This window comes from Rhinoderma darwinii, chromosome 6, assembly GCF_050947455.1.
Source record: "Rhinoderma darwinii isolate aRhiDar2 chromosome 6, aRhiDar2.hap1, whole genome shotgun sequence".
In the NCBI taxonomy this organism is placed as follows: domain Eukaryota; kingdom Metazoa; phylum Chordata; class Amphibia; order Anura; family Rhinodermatidae; genus Rhinoderma; species Rhinoderma darwinii.
In genome coordinates, this window is record NC_134692.1 from 58200838 (window position 1) to 58216879 (window position 16042).

General features: G+C 40.8%; 1 non-coding gene across 1 annotated transcript; it reads left to right on the plus strand.

Annotated features, from left to right (window-relative positions):
- Positions 1 to 416: 416 nt before the first annotated feature.
- TRNAL-UAA (transfer RNA leucine (anticodon UAA)) lies at positions 417 to 503 on the plus strand. Its single transcript has one exon. It is a non-coding gene; the product is annotated as a tRNA-Leu (tRNA).
- Positions 504 to 16042: the final 15539 nt, after the last annotated feature.

Consider the following 16042-nt stretch of genomic DNA (forward strand, 5'->3'; position numbering starts at 1 on the left):
ATAGGTTATTGCCTGTTGTAAATTGGTTAACCATATAAATGCATAGTTGTGGCTTTCGACGGCTCCTGTCATTGTCTCGCTGCAAATATTTGTTGTTCCTGTGTATTTTGATCTGTACGTTTATTTGTTCTGTAAATATTATGTAAATGCGTCTTTTTATAAAAATGAGATTATTTGCCTTACATATATTATGTCCACCTTTTCAACTGTAGTATGCCTTTGTTTTTATAAAATAAACTAATGTATGTTGAAATATACGTCTGCTTTTTATTTGGTTTTGACATTACCTTCATGGTTGACTACGTCAGATGTACATTGGCTTCGCAATGTTAGCTACGCCTGAACTAAAATTCCATCTGAATCATCTCCTTAATACACGTCTTCATATTATTCTATAGCCACATTATCCATCCTATACCAGGGTGGCCGAGCGGTCTAAGGCGTTGGACATAAAAATCCAATCGGCGTAAAAGCCGTCGTGGGTTCGAATCCCACCCCAGGTAAACTTTTAAACATTGTTTTATTATTTTTTTACAGTAAATTTACCCAGCAATTTTATGTGTTTATACAAAAAGAACAAAATGAGCTTTTATTCAAATAATTTGTGAATAACGTATTCAGATATAACCCTGGTCATGCCTTGGTTACAGCGAGCACCAATCACAATCATTATTCAAAATGTAACCCGGTCATGCGCACAGTTATACTTATAGTTTCAGAAAACCGCAGAAAACATGTTCGGACGCTTTCCAGGCATGTCAGGGCATGTTTCTGTTCAATGAACACGCCCACAACTCGGTACGCACCAATCACAACACGGCTTCAGTGCCCACCAATCACATTCATTCTATGGGAATGAACACGCCCACAATTCCGTATGCACCAATCACCGCATGGCTTCAGCGCGCACCAATCACAATCCTTCTAAGTACGCGTCATATGATGCTGTTCCGGAAGAGGCGGGGTTCACCCACCGGAACCGGAGGGGTGTGGTCTATGGTACACCGGTTCCGGAAGAGGCGTGTCACTGAACCGGAAGCGTGTCACTGAACAGGAAGGGCGTGGTCTGGGGGACCGTCGGTTCCGGAAGAGGCGTGGCCCTGAACCGGAAGGGCGTGGTCTGGGTACACCCCGGAACCGGAAGGGCGTGTACCGGAACCGGAAGGGCGTGGCCAGTCACCGGCCTATAGGGCGTGTCAATGTTAGCCACGCCCTAGGTGTGTCCCTAAAGGGGCGTGTCGACGCCCCTAAAGGGGCGTGACGTTGTCAGTTACACCCTAGCCACGCCCCGAAAGGGTGTGTCAACGCCCCTAAAGGGGCGTGTCAACGGCAATCACGGCATAAACACGCCCCTAAAGGGGCGTGACAAATACCCAGCAATTTTATGTGTTTATACAAAAAGAACAAAATGAGCTTTTATTCAAATAATTTGTGAATAACGTATTCAGATATAACCCTGGTCATGCCTTGGTTACAGCGAGCACCAATCACAATCATTATTCAAAATGTAACCCGGTCATGCGCACAGTTATACTTATAGTTTCAGAAAACCGCAGAAAACATGTTCGGACGCTTTCCAGGCATGTCAGGGCATGTTTCTGTTCAATGAACACGCCCACAACTCGGTACGCACCAATCACAACACGGCTTCAGTGCCCACCAATCACATTCATTCTATGGGAATGAACACGCCCACAATTCCGTATGCACCAATCACCGCATGGCTTCAGCGCGCACCAATCACAATCCTTCTAAGTACGCGTCATATGATGCTGTTCCGGAAGAGGCGGGGTTCACCCACCGGAACCGGAGGGGTGTGGTCTATGGTACACCGGTTCCGGAAGAGGCGTGTCACTGAACCGGAAGCGTGTCACTGAACCGGAAGGGCGTGGTCTGGGGGACCGTCGGTTCCGGAAGAGGCGTGGCCCTGAACCGGAAGGGCGTGGTCTGGGTACACCCCGGAACCGGAAGGGCGTGTACCGGAACCGGAAGGGCGTGGCCAGTCACCGGCCTATAGGGCGTGTCAATGTTAGCCACGCCCTAGGTGTGTCCCTAAAGGGGCGTGTCGACGCCCCTAAAGGGGCGTGACGTTGTCAGTTACACCCTAGCCACGCCCCGAAAGGGTGTGTCAACGCCCCTAAAGGGGCGTGTCAACGGCAATCACGGCATAAACACGCCCCTAAAGGGGCGTGACAACATTAGACACACCCCAATCACGCCCCTAAAGGGGCGTGACAACGTTAGCCACGCCCTAACCACGCCCCTAAAGGGGCGTGTCACCTGTCAAAACTAGTTTGACGACTTATGTAGCTCTATACTACTCACATTTCTTCTTTGAATTTAGCACGGTTTGTTTACATGCAGTTCAGCTCTGGTTTGTTGATCTTTCCTTGTTATGAAACTTTTTTCCCGTGCACGCTCATTGCAGGCTGCAATGAGCGTGCACGTACCTTCCAAGAGTTCACGTGAGCTGTCCTTGCTCCTCCCCGCTGACCTCCTTCACTGGACTTGTCTCCTTGCTGACATTCTTGAAGGATGGTGAGCAAACGTCACCCCCCCCATTATGTTTTTCACATTTATGTTTTCTTTCTCTTTTCAGGTCTATAAACCTCTTCGTGTCTACCCTAACCCTCGCCCACCCTCTTCTATCTCATGTCTCTCTCCACTAAGGCCATGTTCACACTGAGTTTTTTTGCCGGAGGAATATCTGCCTCAAAATTCCGTCTTGAAGTTTGCGGCAGATATACCTCTCCCTGCACGTTGATTTTTGCGTAATTTTTCCCGGAGTTTTTTGTGCGCTGTTTGCGGTTTTGTTTGCCGCTTTGTTCTGGCCGTTTTTCGCTTAGTTTATCTTGGCGTTTTTTGCTTGTTTGTTTGCGTCTTTTTTTGCTGTGTTTTCCGTTGCGTTTATCGTAGCCTTTTTCGCATCGTTTATCGTTTCTTTTTTTGCATCGTTGTTTGCGGCTATTTTTGCTGCGTTTTTCGTTGCGTCTTTCGTGGCGTTTTCCCAGTTGTTTTTCGCGGCGTTCTTTGCCTCTTTGTTTGCGGCTTTTTCTGCGATGTTTTTCGCAACGTTTTCCGTGGCGTTTATCGTAGCCTTTTTTGCGTCGTTTTTCGCGTCTCTTTTTTGCGTCGTTGTTTGCGTTTTTTTTTCTGCGTTTTTCGTTGCGTCTTTCGTGGCGTTTTTCCCGTCGTTTTTTGTGGTGTTCTTTGCCTCTTTTTTCGCGGCTTTATTTGCGATGTTTTTCGCGGCGTTTATCGTAGCCTTTTTGGCGTTGTTTTTGCGGCTTTTTTTGCTGCGTTTTTCGCGTCGTTTTCCGTCATGTTTTTCGCCCACTGCAATTGAGCGCCGCGGGCATAAAACAACGGAAATACGCTTTCTCTGCCTCCCGGGAAAAAGACGCCGACGCCTCCCATTGAAATCAATGGTACGCACTTTCGGGCCGTTTTTTACAAGTTTTGCCACGCTGTTTCCGCTTAAAAAAAAACAGGCGGAAACATCCCCGTAATTTCAGCCGTTATGGACGCCCTCGTGTGAACATACCCTAACAATGTAGGCTTAGATACAGGACCCCAGAAGATCTTATCCAGTTCAGGACCGGGCTATTTTGCGCCTTCAGGACCAGACACCGTTTAGCCATTTTTAGCACGTGTTAGTTAAATGGCTATAACTTTTTTATTTGTTGGGCTAACGACGTGATTTTTGCGATGTTTTTTCCGTAGACAATGCAGGTTTCATTTTTTATCATTTTTATACACACCTTTTTTGCCATTTTAGAATTTTCTTTCATAAAGTTTGAAAATAATAGTAAAAAAAAAAGCTTTTTTACGTTTCAGCTATTTTTTTTTTGGTAATAACATAGTTTTACCCTAAAATATACCTTTTATTTGTGATCGTCATTGTCTACCGTAAATTTTTATATATTACATGTCTATATTAGGGTACTAGGGTCAGCGCTAGTGTTACAACACTGATTGGCGGGGGGAACGGTATTTTTTTGGGGTGGGTATTTTATGTGTATTTATTATTAAAAAATTTTTTGCACTTTACTTTACTATTTTTTTTTTTACTATGGTCTGTCCCCCAAAGGTCAGAAAAGACCTTTTCTTTCTTTTACATGTTTTTCCACTGTAACTGGAGCTGCACAGCAGCCCCAGTTACAGGGGAAATCAGCCCTCTCATAGTGACGATTGTCACTAATAGGGCTGTGCTGGGTCTAGTAAGACCCAGCAGCAGTCTGTCAGTAACGGCACCGCTGTCTCTAACGGGGCCTGTCTCTAACGGGGCCTCTCTAACGGGTCCTGTCAGTAACGGGGCCGCTGTCTCTATTCCTATACACAGCGTTCATTGAGCGCTGTGTAAAAAGACATCGGAGAAGACAGAAGCAGCTAAAGCTGCTTCTGTCTTCTCCTCAGTGTCCCCGGCAGTCACTGACAGCCGGAGACCCGACATTCAGCTGCCCGATCGCGCGGGCAGCAAGTTAAAACCCGAGCCGTAGAAAGTCTATGGCTCGGGTTTTAAGGACCCGTCCCTGACCGCTGGCCGTAAAAATACAGCCAGTGGTCGGGAACCAGTTGTTAAACAGTGTACGGTGTCCCGCGGGCCGCAGATAACAGCCTCAAGGGCTGCATGCGACCCGTGTGCTGCATCGTGTTGTATAATTCCCTATCAAAGCCTACTATGTGTAGGCTTTGATAGGGGAAGAACTAAAAGTACAGAGGTCACTGTACCTTTCTAGTCCGCAGGTGCCGTCCCTCTTCACTTTTTTCACTGTGAACACGCATAGGCGCGCTCACAGTGAAAAGATGCATAGGCTGGGCGGGCGGGCACGCGCAGAAACGTCACGTCTCCAGTGACGTGTCGTGTCCCATCCGAGGTCTCGCTGGGGCAAGACCATGTGATCGTGATACGACACGACAGTGGAGGAGGAAGAAAACGTGACGTCAGAAGACATGTGATCGGCAGAAAAGAGCTGCCAGAACGGAGAACAGAAGCAAGATTGCACAGGTAAGTATATTAGGGAATACTTAATGTGTGCATTGTGTGTTTAAATGTAAAATAAAAATATATCTCGGACAACCCCTTTAAGACTTTGGTTCCAAAAAAGGTTTGTAATTGAAGCACTATTTTTTTATTAACTACTTGCGGACCGCCTATAGACTATAAACGTCTGGGCGGTCTGCAATTAAATCTGCAGGGACGTTCCAGAACGTCCTACAAATGAACACTGTTTGCTGCTCTATAGCGGCATTAAGCTTCATGATACAGCGGTCTCTAGATAGCTTACATCACGGAGCTCTGTCCAAAGACCAATCAGCTTGGTCAATGGGCATGTGATCATTGTGACAACCTGTCACAATGATCACAATACTTTCCCCATCGGCATAGTCCCCGGCTCTAAGGAGCTCCGTGATAAAGCTGTCTCTACACAGCTGACATCACGGAGCTCTGCCCAGAAACAAATCAGTGAGGTCTCTGGGCTTGTGATCATTGTGCCCACCTTTTTAACCAACAAATATATTTCTTTCTATGTATCTATCTATTATAATAGACTTAGTCGCCGAATCAATAACATTTTACGTGGTAATTGGAACCTTCTTACCAAAAGTACAAGGATAAAAACACCCCTATGATGGTGTACAAACAGGGTAGGAATTTAAAAGACGTATTAGTAAGGTCAGACATTGGTGGTACAAAAATATTGTCACAGACATATTTAAGTAAACCCAAAAATGGGAATTTTCCCTGCCTTGAGTGCAGTCATTGTAACAGCATTATCAAAGGAGACAGCTTTATCCATCCCCATACGCATAAAAGGTACATGATTAAGAACAGATATATATGTAGATCCAGTTATGTTATCTATGTTATACAATGCCCTTGTGGGCTATTATATGTAGGTGAGAGCATTAATGAATGCCGGGTCCGGTTGAACGATCACAAATCCTCTATTAGATTAGGGAAAGCAGGATTGCCAGTCCCTAAACATTTTATTGCTTCAGTTGTAAACATAATGTCAGTCAACTGCGTTTTAGAATTATTGATCATACACCGCCCACGCGGAGGGGCGGTGACAGAGAGAAATTATTGAAACGGAGGGAATTTAAATGGATTTATGAATTGGACACGTTAAGCCCTAGGAGACTCAACCTTGACTTCAGCATTAAACCGTTTACATACTGGCAATTTGTAGGCTGAAATGTACTTTGTGCATTGTTTTTAATTATTCACTTATATAACACCTTTGTGGGTTTTTTACAGCAACTTATCTATTAGGACGCACACAAACCTACCAAAACCACTGAAATGGATCCGAAAATGAGATTGGATATATTCACAGTACATTTGTCGATATGGATTTTATGTCCTTGTTACTGTCTTCATAGACCGCTGTTCACATTTACTCTGTTCTGACTGTATACATAATATATTCGTTTTGTTATCTATTATTGCGGTGGACCATGTTTGGACTATTTGTGATGTTACTACCATACCATCGTTATGTATTGTGTATTGGTGGAGCGGTGGATGCCTGGCGCGCTGTACCGAGAGGCAGATGTACCGAGCGCATGCGCACTTGAGGTAATTAAACCAGGGAGCTATCACTTCCAGCTCCGTGAGTCTTTAGCGGAATCGGTCGTTATTGCGCATGCACGGTTATCCGGCGTGGCGCACTAGCACTGATAGCCGCCATGTTATTGAGGTATTGAAGCCCGTCTGGCTTCTGTATTCCGGACAGGCGCAATGGTATTGTTTAGACGCAAAATAGAAAATATATAGTTTTTAAGAATATCCTTATCGGCTATAGATCGGTACAATCAGCAGTTGCGGTGAGGTTTGTGGATGCCCAATATTCACTATTGTCTATTATATATGTGATAGAAATGAATAAATGTGGAGCTTGGGAGAAGCATACACCAGTGGATCGGATGTTTACTGGGCTTGCTAAGATACTAATGGTGACTCTTCCGCACATGTGTTGTGAGCGCTGGATGTAAGGGGTGGGGTATACAAAGCCACTATGTACAATCACTCGCATGCTTGACAAAGGTGGGTTTGCCTACTGAAACGTTGCAGCTCTGTATGCACTTTTTTGATGTACCTGTTTGAATAAATCTACAGCAACTTTTTTACACTGCTAAAGAGTCTCCGTGGTGCTCTGTCCTCTTCGACCATATTGATGCTGGATTAGCTATCCCATTGCCAGCGTGCACACTGGAGCTCACCTGCATGCTGGTTTTTCTTCATTGAAATATCTATCTATCTAACTATCTATCTATCTATCTATCTATCATCTCATATCTATCTATCTATCTATCTATCTATCTATCTATCTATCTATCTATCTATCTATCTATCTATCTATCTATCTAGTCCATAATAATAATAATAATAATAATAATAATAATAATAATAAAAAAGACATTATGCAGACTTTTTGTGTCTATCTATTTATCTCATATATATATATATATATATATATATATATATATATATATATATATATATATCTTCTTTCTTTTCAGCTATCTATCTATCTAGTCCATAATCATAACAAAGATATTATACAGACTTTTTTGTATCTATCTATTTATCTCATATATATTGATATATATAGTATAGTTTTAGGCTGGGGCCACACATCGACTTTGGCCGCGACACAGGTCGCACGACCAAAGATCACTATGTTACGTAGCCTACATGGCAAGTAATGACAGTGAATGTGGACGCGGTAATTTTACTTGCGATGTAGGCTCCCGGACAAAGCGATATTTGGCCAAAGATGTTGTTTAGCCCCAGCCTAGAACTATACTATATATCAATATATATGAGAGATAGACATATGTATAGACAGATATGAGATCGATAGATTAGATTTAGATAAAGATATTATAATCTATCTAAATTGCGATAATTTTTTTGTGTTATGCAAATAAAGGTTATTACTTCTATCTACCTATCTCTTTCTCCATATCTTTCATATCATGTATATAGATGTACTGTACAGTTTTAGGCTGTGGCTACACAGCGACTGTGACTCCGACACTGGTCGCATGCACAAAGATTGTGTAACGACGGGGGTAGGGAAACTAACAAGTGAGCCCTAATCTACCCGCCACTCTGTCCCTGCCTACTTGCAACGACCCGCCCTAGGCGACGGGGTACAACTGGGCGGCGGTCCCTACGCTCAGTAAGTGCACGAGACAAACATACAAGGGAATACAAAGCAAAGGTAAAGGGGCAGTTGCCCACGGCAACACCGTGAGCAACCAGAGTGGTGAACGAGCCAAGTCAAACCAGGAGAGCACGAGGTACCAAACGCAGAGCAGGAGAGTAGTCAGTAAGCCAGGGTCAGTATGGAGCAGGATCAAATAGTTAGGAGCTGTAGTTGGGCCAGGAAACCACACGGAAAGAATCACAAGCAAAGGAGGAACAGGAAAGGCAGGTATAAATAGACAGAGGGCGGGAGCTAGCTCCGTCTGGCCAGGCTGCGATAGGCTCTCCCACTCATAAGCCTGCCATCCTGAGTGGTGGAAGATGGAGTCAGTCTCAGAGACGTAGATTCAGGTGCAGACTGATTACCTATGGGAGTTAACCCCGAAACTGTGCCTGGCAGATCCTTTACAGATTGCTTTGGAAAATTCATCCCCCAAAACCAATTCATTGTAAGCTCCGCTTTCCGCCCAGCGTGTAAGAAATGCACACATATTTGATATCGTTGAAGTCGACAGGAGTTGCCAAATATCTATTCAGGTGTGTTTACACAGGGGCATGCCCCAGCTGTCAGAAAAGGTCATCTGAATTCACTTATTTGGGGGGAAAAATACCAGTTTACATTTTTTCCATCAAAGTCATGAAAAAAATACAGGGCTAAAATCTATTATATGTCAGTAAACAAATAACTTTGGGGTCTAATTTCCTAAAAAAAAGTGTTTTTCAGGGTGTTGACAGCGTTTTGGCACTTCACAACATCTGTAATGGTCGTATGGTGTCAGCAGACCAACATTGGAAAATGTGCTCTCCAAAAGCCAGTTTGCGCACCATTCATTGTAAGCTTTGCCTTGCGCCCAGCGTGTAAGAAACGCACATACATTTAGTATTGCTGAAGTCGACAGAAGTTACCAAATATGTATTCAGGTGTGTTTACCCAGTGGCATGCACCAGATGTAAAACAAACATCAACTAAAATCACATATGCACTTTTTTATTTTTTTATTTAGTCAAATACATCACTTATGGAAGCCCAACATGTTCTGAGAAAAACAAGACCAAATACATGTAGGTTGGAAGAGTAATAGAAGATCAATTAGCTTTTAAATTGCCCCATGGCTAAAACTTAAAAACGGGCCTGGTCAGGAAGGGGGTAAAGCCTCTGGTCAGGAAGTGGTTAAAGAAATAAATCTGTATTTACAAACTTGTCCTTGGTTTTTGAAGCATCATATAATGAACGAAAAGGTATTTCATAGACAGGTGTTGGAGCAGTCGTCAGAGAGGAACGTTCAATCACAATATGTATTTGGCTTTCTCTTTTTAGACGATGGTACTTTCAAAGAACTAGTAAAAGGTGTAAAGGATGTAGTTTGACTTTGTGGAGACATAATAATGTGACTCATAGAGTAAATTCTGGTTGACGTTGTAGGTAGATGTGTTGGTTTTGCAACACAGTAAGTCAAAGATTGGTGTACAGGACATGACAAGATGACTGCTTCTATTCACTGTTCCAACATCACAAAATTGAATTGATGGAATTTCCATGTGAAGAACTGGGTTTAATAATGTTTTTGCAGATGTTGATGGTTGATGTTCAAAAATTGTTGGATTAGCATCACTTCTCAAATTCCGTCTATGATTATTATAGACATATGAATCTGGTGTAAAATGTAAAGAACAGGTGCAAAAGCTATCTGTAATTTCTCTAATAATTATTTTGCTTATCATCTCCTCTAGATTGTTGGGATATTGACCAGTCTGAATCAGCCATTTACATATTCTCTCCACTTGACTTTGAAAGGTGTGCATCACAATTGATAGATCGCGGTTTCGCCACGTGGTTGTAAAACTCTTCACAATACAGGATGGCATGCTATGGAAACTTAATTTTTTAAATCATATATTTTCTTTAAAAAATTGTCTAATATTAGATTAAAACTTTGACAAAGTATTAAAAATAATGTAATAAATAAAAGTAATAAATGATATTGTCTGGTCTTGAGTGGTATCAAATTGTTTTTCTTTTAATGCATTTAGGAAAAAATATTAAGTTATCAAAAACATAAGAAAAAAAATATGTATTCATTTATGATTATCAAGTACTTCCAATGAATACCATTCTGTATGTTCAAAACATCTCAACAATTGCATCTTGATAACTAAAGACTGTGTGTTAATAAAAGAGTACCAAGTCTCAAAGAAACATCTCATTTGCTTTTCCTTATCCAATAGGGTGTTAGGCCAGTTGATTTTAACCACTTCCCACCGCAGCCTTTTTTCTTTTTTTAATTTTTGTTTCCCCACTATCTTCCAAAAGCCATAACTTTTTTTTTGTGTCGCCATAGTCATATGAGGGCTTTTTTTTTTCTTTGGAACAATTTGTAGTTTTTAATGGCCCCATTTATTGTACTATAATATACTGTGAAATGGTAAAAATTGTAAATGGTAAAAATTATAAATGGTATAAATTATTTTGTCGGGTGGAATGGAAAAGTACAGCAATTCCTTTATTGTTTTTTGGTTTTGTTTGTACAGTGTTCAACAATCAATGGGAATCACACTTTAACTTTATTCTGTGGGTCATTGACATTATGATGATACTAAATTGATAGATTTTTGTGTGAAATTATGAAGAAAAATGTGTTTTGTGTTACCATATTCAGAGATTTCAAACTTATTTATTTTCCTGTCGATGGGGCTATGTGAGGGCTTTTTTTTTTTTGCGAGTCGAGCTGGAGTTTTTATTAGCATCATTTTGGGCTACATTTCTCATTTTTTTTAATACTTTTTATTGCATTTTCTGGGGGAGATAAGTTGACTAAAAAAAAGGTAAGGAAATTTTTAAAAAAAAGCCAGGTCTGGCAGGATTTTTTTCTTACAGTGTCCAGCCTGCGGGTAAATAATGTTATATTCTAATAGTTTGGACTTTTATGAAGCGAAAATACCAATTCTGCATATTTCTTTATTGTCTACATTACTTTAGGGGGAAAATTTGAAAAGGGGGGTTTTTGAACTCGTAATATTTTTTTTCCTATATTTCTAAAAACTTTATTTAACTAACTTTTACATTTTTCTTAATCCCACTAGTGGACATTAACATGCCGTTAAATCGCTTGCAAAATACACTGCAATACTGCTGTATTGTGCTTTTTGCGTTCTCCCCCAAAGGCTGCCGTTACAATCATTGTCTCCCCACAATCGAGGCGTGGGGAGGGGCAATGGACTGCACAAGAGCCTTTGCCTTTTTATCAGGTAGCACATTAAAAATTACCAACTCAGGTGATTGAGTGAATTCCATGCTGCATAACAAAAATTAACTGCCTGGCTATATAGTTTTACATTTGGAAAATACCTTCTCCTTGGGTTGCTGCTGTTTATAAAGACTATTCATGTTATGCCATTTACCCCCTCAAATGAAAGTTCTAAATGATTTTTGAAGTGTTCTAATATATAAGGGAAGCGTCTGGATATGGTAAAGCAACTTTGGGAAGGGTATCATTTTTATTAAGCGACAGCTGTTGAAAAATATGAAGTGCCCCCAGTTAGAGATACCCTGTATGAGGAAAGTTATAACCGGGCTAATATTCAATTTATTCAGAGAAGCCGACTTAACTGCGAGGTTGACTCCCAAATAGGTGATAGAATGAGTGTGCCATTGAAAGAGGAATGAGGTACCCCAATTCTTTTTTGCTGTGTGAAAGATGGGTAATGCTTCTAAATGTCATAAATTTTACTTTAAAGCCTGATATTTTCCAAAACGCTTCAATAAGTGTCAAGATGAAAGGTACAGCCTGTTTTGGGTTGAAATCAAAAAGCAAAAGGTGTTTCACAAAAGCTACAATTTTTGTTTTCATCTTCTGATCCTACCTTAATAATTTTAAATATATCAAAGTCTTGTAATCCAATGCTAAATTTATTAATAGTAGGGACACTAGGTGCAACTGCAATATTTATACCAATAGTTATGCCACTGACCAGTTTCTTCAGTTTAGAAATTATGAATTTGTTACCAGAAATAACAAAATAATTTAGTATTATTTAAAAAAAAGAAAATATTGAATTTTTAGTTCTTGTATCTCATTTATAAACACTAAGTGCTCATTTTACAAAACGGTTTACAAAATATTTTAGCTTTAAGCGCAATCCTACATGATGTACTAGTAACCAAGCAGCATTAAGCCAAGGATGATAGTTGCTGCCATAGTAACGTTCTTGCAATCATACATTTCCACTCTTTCGGCAAGCGCTGAACATACAGATTTGACCTGGTCCAATTAACCTAAAGCCGGTGTAGTATTCACCTTTCAGCTCAGCTCCTATAACTTAATATCTTAACCAGTTGTCTGCCTTGAAGATATACAGTAAATGTTTCTGTACATAATATTACTGCTCAGAAACAGAAACCAAGCTTTTGAAGGATTTTCTCCAGCTCCTTTTATCAATGTCACAAATTTGCTAATCCTGTTCACACAGAATTATGACAATCTATAGTCTAACATTAAATATCTGAAAGAAACTATAGAAATGTTTGAAAGAAGAAAAACATTTTAGGTATTTATTGCTTGTAATAACACATTACATTTTTCGACACACAGTATGGCCATCTCATTATTGGTGACCAAAGAAGGGGTCTGCCTTATCCTGGTTTGGTAGCATAGCATCTACTACATCTTGTGACCCAGTAAAGTACTGTCCAATACCTTGTAACCTTTTAGGATAGTGTTCAGTTTTTGGTGAGCCAATGGAATAGTAACTACTCCTTGATAACCCCATGAGCAAGTGTGCTCCTTGATAACCCAGTCAAATTTTATCTTCTAGTGTTGACATACACTATATGGCCAAAGTAAATGGACACTGACCATCACACCTATATGAGATTATTGGATATCCAAGTCTCTACTCTTCTGGGAAGGCTTTCCACAAGATTTTGGAGTGTGTCTGTGAGAATTTGTCCGCAATTTGGCCAAAAGAGCATTTGTGAGGTCAGACACTGATGTAGGATGAGAAGGACTGGTGTTCTAAATCATCCCAAAGGAATCTGATGGGGTAGAGTCCAGGCGTCTGTGCAGTTCATTCCAGTTTCTCAACACCACACCATGATCTTTATGGACCTTGCTTTGTGCAATGAAGCACAGTCATGCTAGAATAGGAAAGGGCATCCCCCAAACTGTTGAGACAAAGTTGGAAGCATACAATTATCTAAATGTCTTTGTATGCCGTAGCATTAACATTACCCTTAATTGAAAATAAGGGGCCTAGCCCAAACCCTGAAAAACAGATTAAGACCATTATCCCTCCTTCACCAAATGTTACAAAAGTTGAAGAATAGTTACAAAATCCTTGCTAGATGGTATACAACCCCGGTCTGGTTAGATTCTGTCTTTCCCTCCTACTCTGATATGTTTTGGAGGTGCAGCGCTGGTAGAGGTACAATGGAACATATTTGGTGTAGCTGCTCAACAAGGAAACGTTTATGGGAAGATATCAAATTTCTATTCTATTATCTTAAATCTGTTCATATTCAACTGACCCCTGAAATGGCCATCTTATCCATGAGGCCCTTTTTTCTTAGAGCCTTTTCAGGCCTGGTTCGCTAGATGATCCCACAAGAAATGGAATAGCAGGTATACTTTAATTGTAATTTGCATTGCCCATGTGAATTTTTCTTGGCCAAATAAAAGAAGTGTTTAACATCAACATCTCTTTTGATATTTGTTAACACCAACAACGAACTGTTAGTGTATGTTCACACGTAGTGTTTCCAGCCGTTTTTCGGGCTGGAAACGTCCCAAAAAACGGCTGAAAAATCGGCTCTGTATTTTCAGACGTTTTTGAGTTTGCGTGTGAACATACCCCATACCCCATACCTTAGGGTATGTTCACACGCAAACTCAAAAACGTCTGAAAATACGGAGCTGTTTTCAAGAGAAAACAGCTCCTGATTTTCAGATGTTTTTTGAGCAACTCTTGTTTTTTGCTGCTTTTTTTACGGACGTTTTTGGAGCTGTTTTTCAATAGAGTCAATGAAAAACGACTCCAAAAACGTCCCAAGAAGTGACATGCACTTCTTTTTCTAGGGCATCTTTTTATGCGCCATTTTCGGAAAATAAGGCGTAAAAAAAACGCCCCGTCGGAACAGAACGCTGTATTTCCCATTGAAATCAATGGGCAGATGTTTGTAGGCACTCTGCTTCCGATTTTTCAGACGTTTACGGCCCGAAAAATGGCTGAAAACACTACGTGTGAACATACCCTCAGGTCTATGTCCAACTTAAGGGTGTATTCTCACGTGTTGGTACAAAACAGTAGTATGACGTACGCACAAAAACATTCTCCAAAGTTTTTCTGACATCACAGTACAGTGAATACAAAAAACAACTGCGGTAATTTGCAGTAAAAAAGTTTTGTTCGCATAGCATATTACCAGTGCCTGCGATCACGTGAAAATCTACCCTCAATGTGAAATATTGCTCTCTAAGCAAATGGAGGTGTGAATGTGCAGTAATTTAATTTGTACAAGTTAAGAAGTTTTCCAGATTCTTTATGGGATAATGTAAAAAAAAAATGTTTTAACATATTCTGCAAGATTTATAAAATAACTTGCATATTGTCATATTCACTGGCAGCTTGTTATAAACACGTTTTAATAGTACATACATCAATCCTCAAAGTTAATATGCTTTAAGCTAAGTTCACATTAGCATTGTCTCCCGTTTAGGTCTCTTCCGTCAGAGGAAGAGATGACCGAAAATCCAAACGGAAAGCATTGCTTCCGTTTGAATTACCATTGATATCAATGGTAATTCTTTTGTCTCAGTTGGATTCCGTTTGCCTTCGCTCCAGTAGGTTTCCGTTTTTTCACAGAAGCAAAAGTGGAAACCTACGGGAGACAATGCTAGTGTGAACTTAGCCTTAGAAAAACACACAGAACTTACACTTCGTACTCTTAGACACTCTTAGTTAATAAAATCATCATGTTTACACTATTATATAATAAAAAGTAACACTTTGAAGTAAAGTTTTTGTTGAAGAAAGAAAATCATAATTACCCATGCGTTTGAATAAAAAAAAATGTTTTCATTCAACAGCAATTGTGCCTGAACAATATAAATATATCTTTACTTATGAATATTTAAGTAATTTCTGTACAAGAGAGATAAAAATTCTAAAATACTGTAGTCATTGAGGAGTTCTCATACTTTTTTTTTCTCTTCTTCATGTTTATTGACCACTATTTAACCCCTTAGTGACCACCAATACGCCTTTTCACGGAAGTCAGTAAGTGTCCTTAGGCTAGGCTGCCGCCTTTTCACGGCAGCCTAGTCTAAGTCCTGCACAACTGTCCCGTGCAGGCTGGAGCTGGGGCTCAGCTGTCTAATGACAGCCAGGCTCCTGCTTCAACGGTAGCGATCGAAGTATTGGTTAGATCACAGCCATTTACACCTTAAATGCTGCGGTCAATAGCACCCGCGGCAAGTAATCACGGGCCTCCGATAGGGTGTCATGACAGCCAGGGGCCGAACAAAGGCCCCCAGGCCTGCCCTGGCTTTATGCATATTAGGCCGTGCCAAGGGCATGTCCTAATAGATTGCCTGTCAGTTTTAGGGTATGTGCACACGGTAGCAGGCTTTTACGTCTGAAAAGACAGACTGTTTTCAGGAGAAAACAGCTGCCTCGTTTCAGACGTAATTGCTCCTCCTCGCATTTTGCGAGGCTTCTCTGACAGCCGTAAATTTTGAGCTGTGCTTCATTGAGTTCAATGAAGAACGGCTCAAATTACGTCTGAAAAAAGTGTCCTGCACTTCTTTTGACGAGGCTGTATTTTTACGC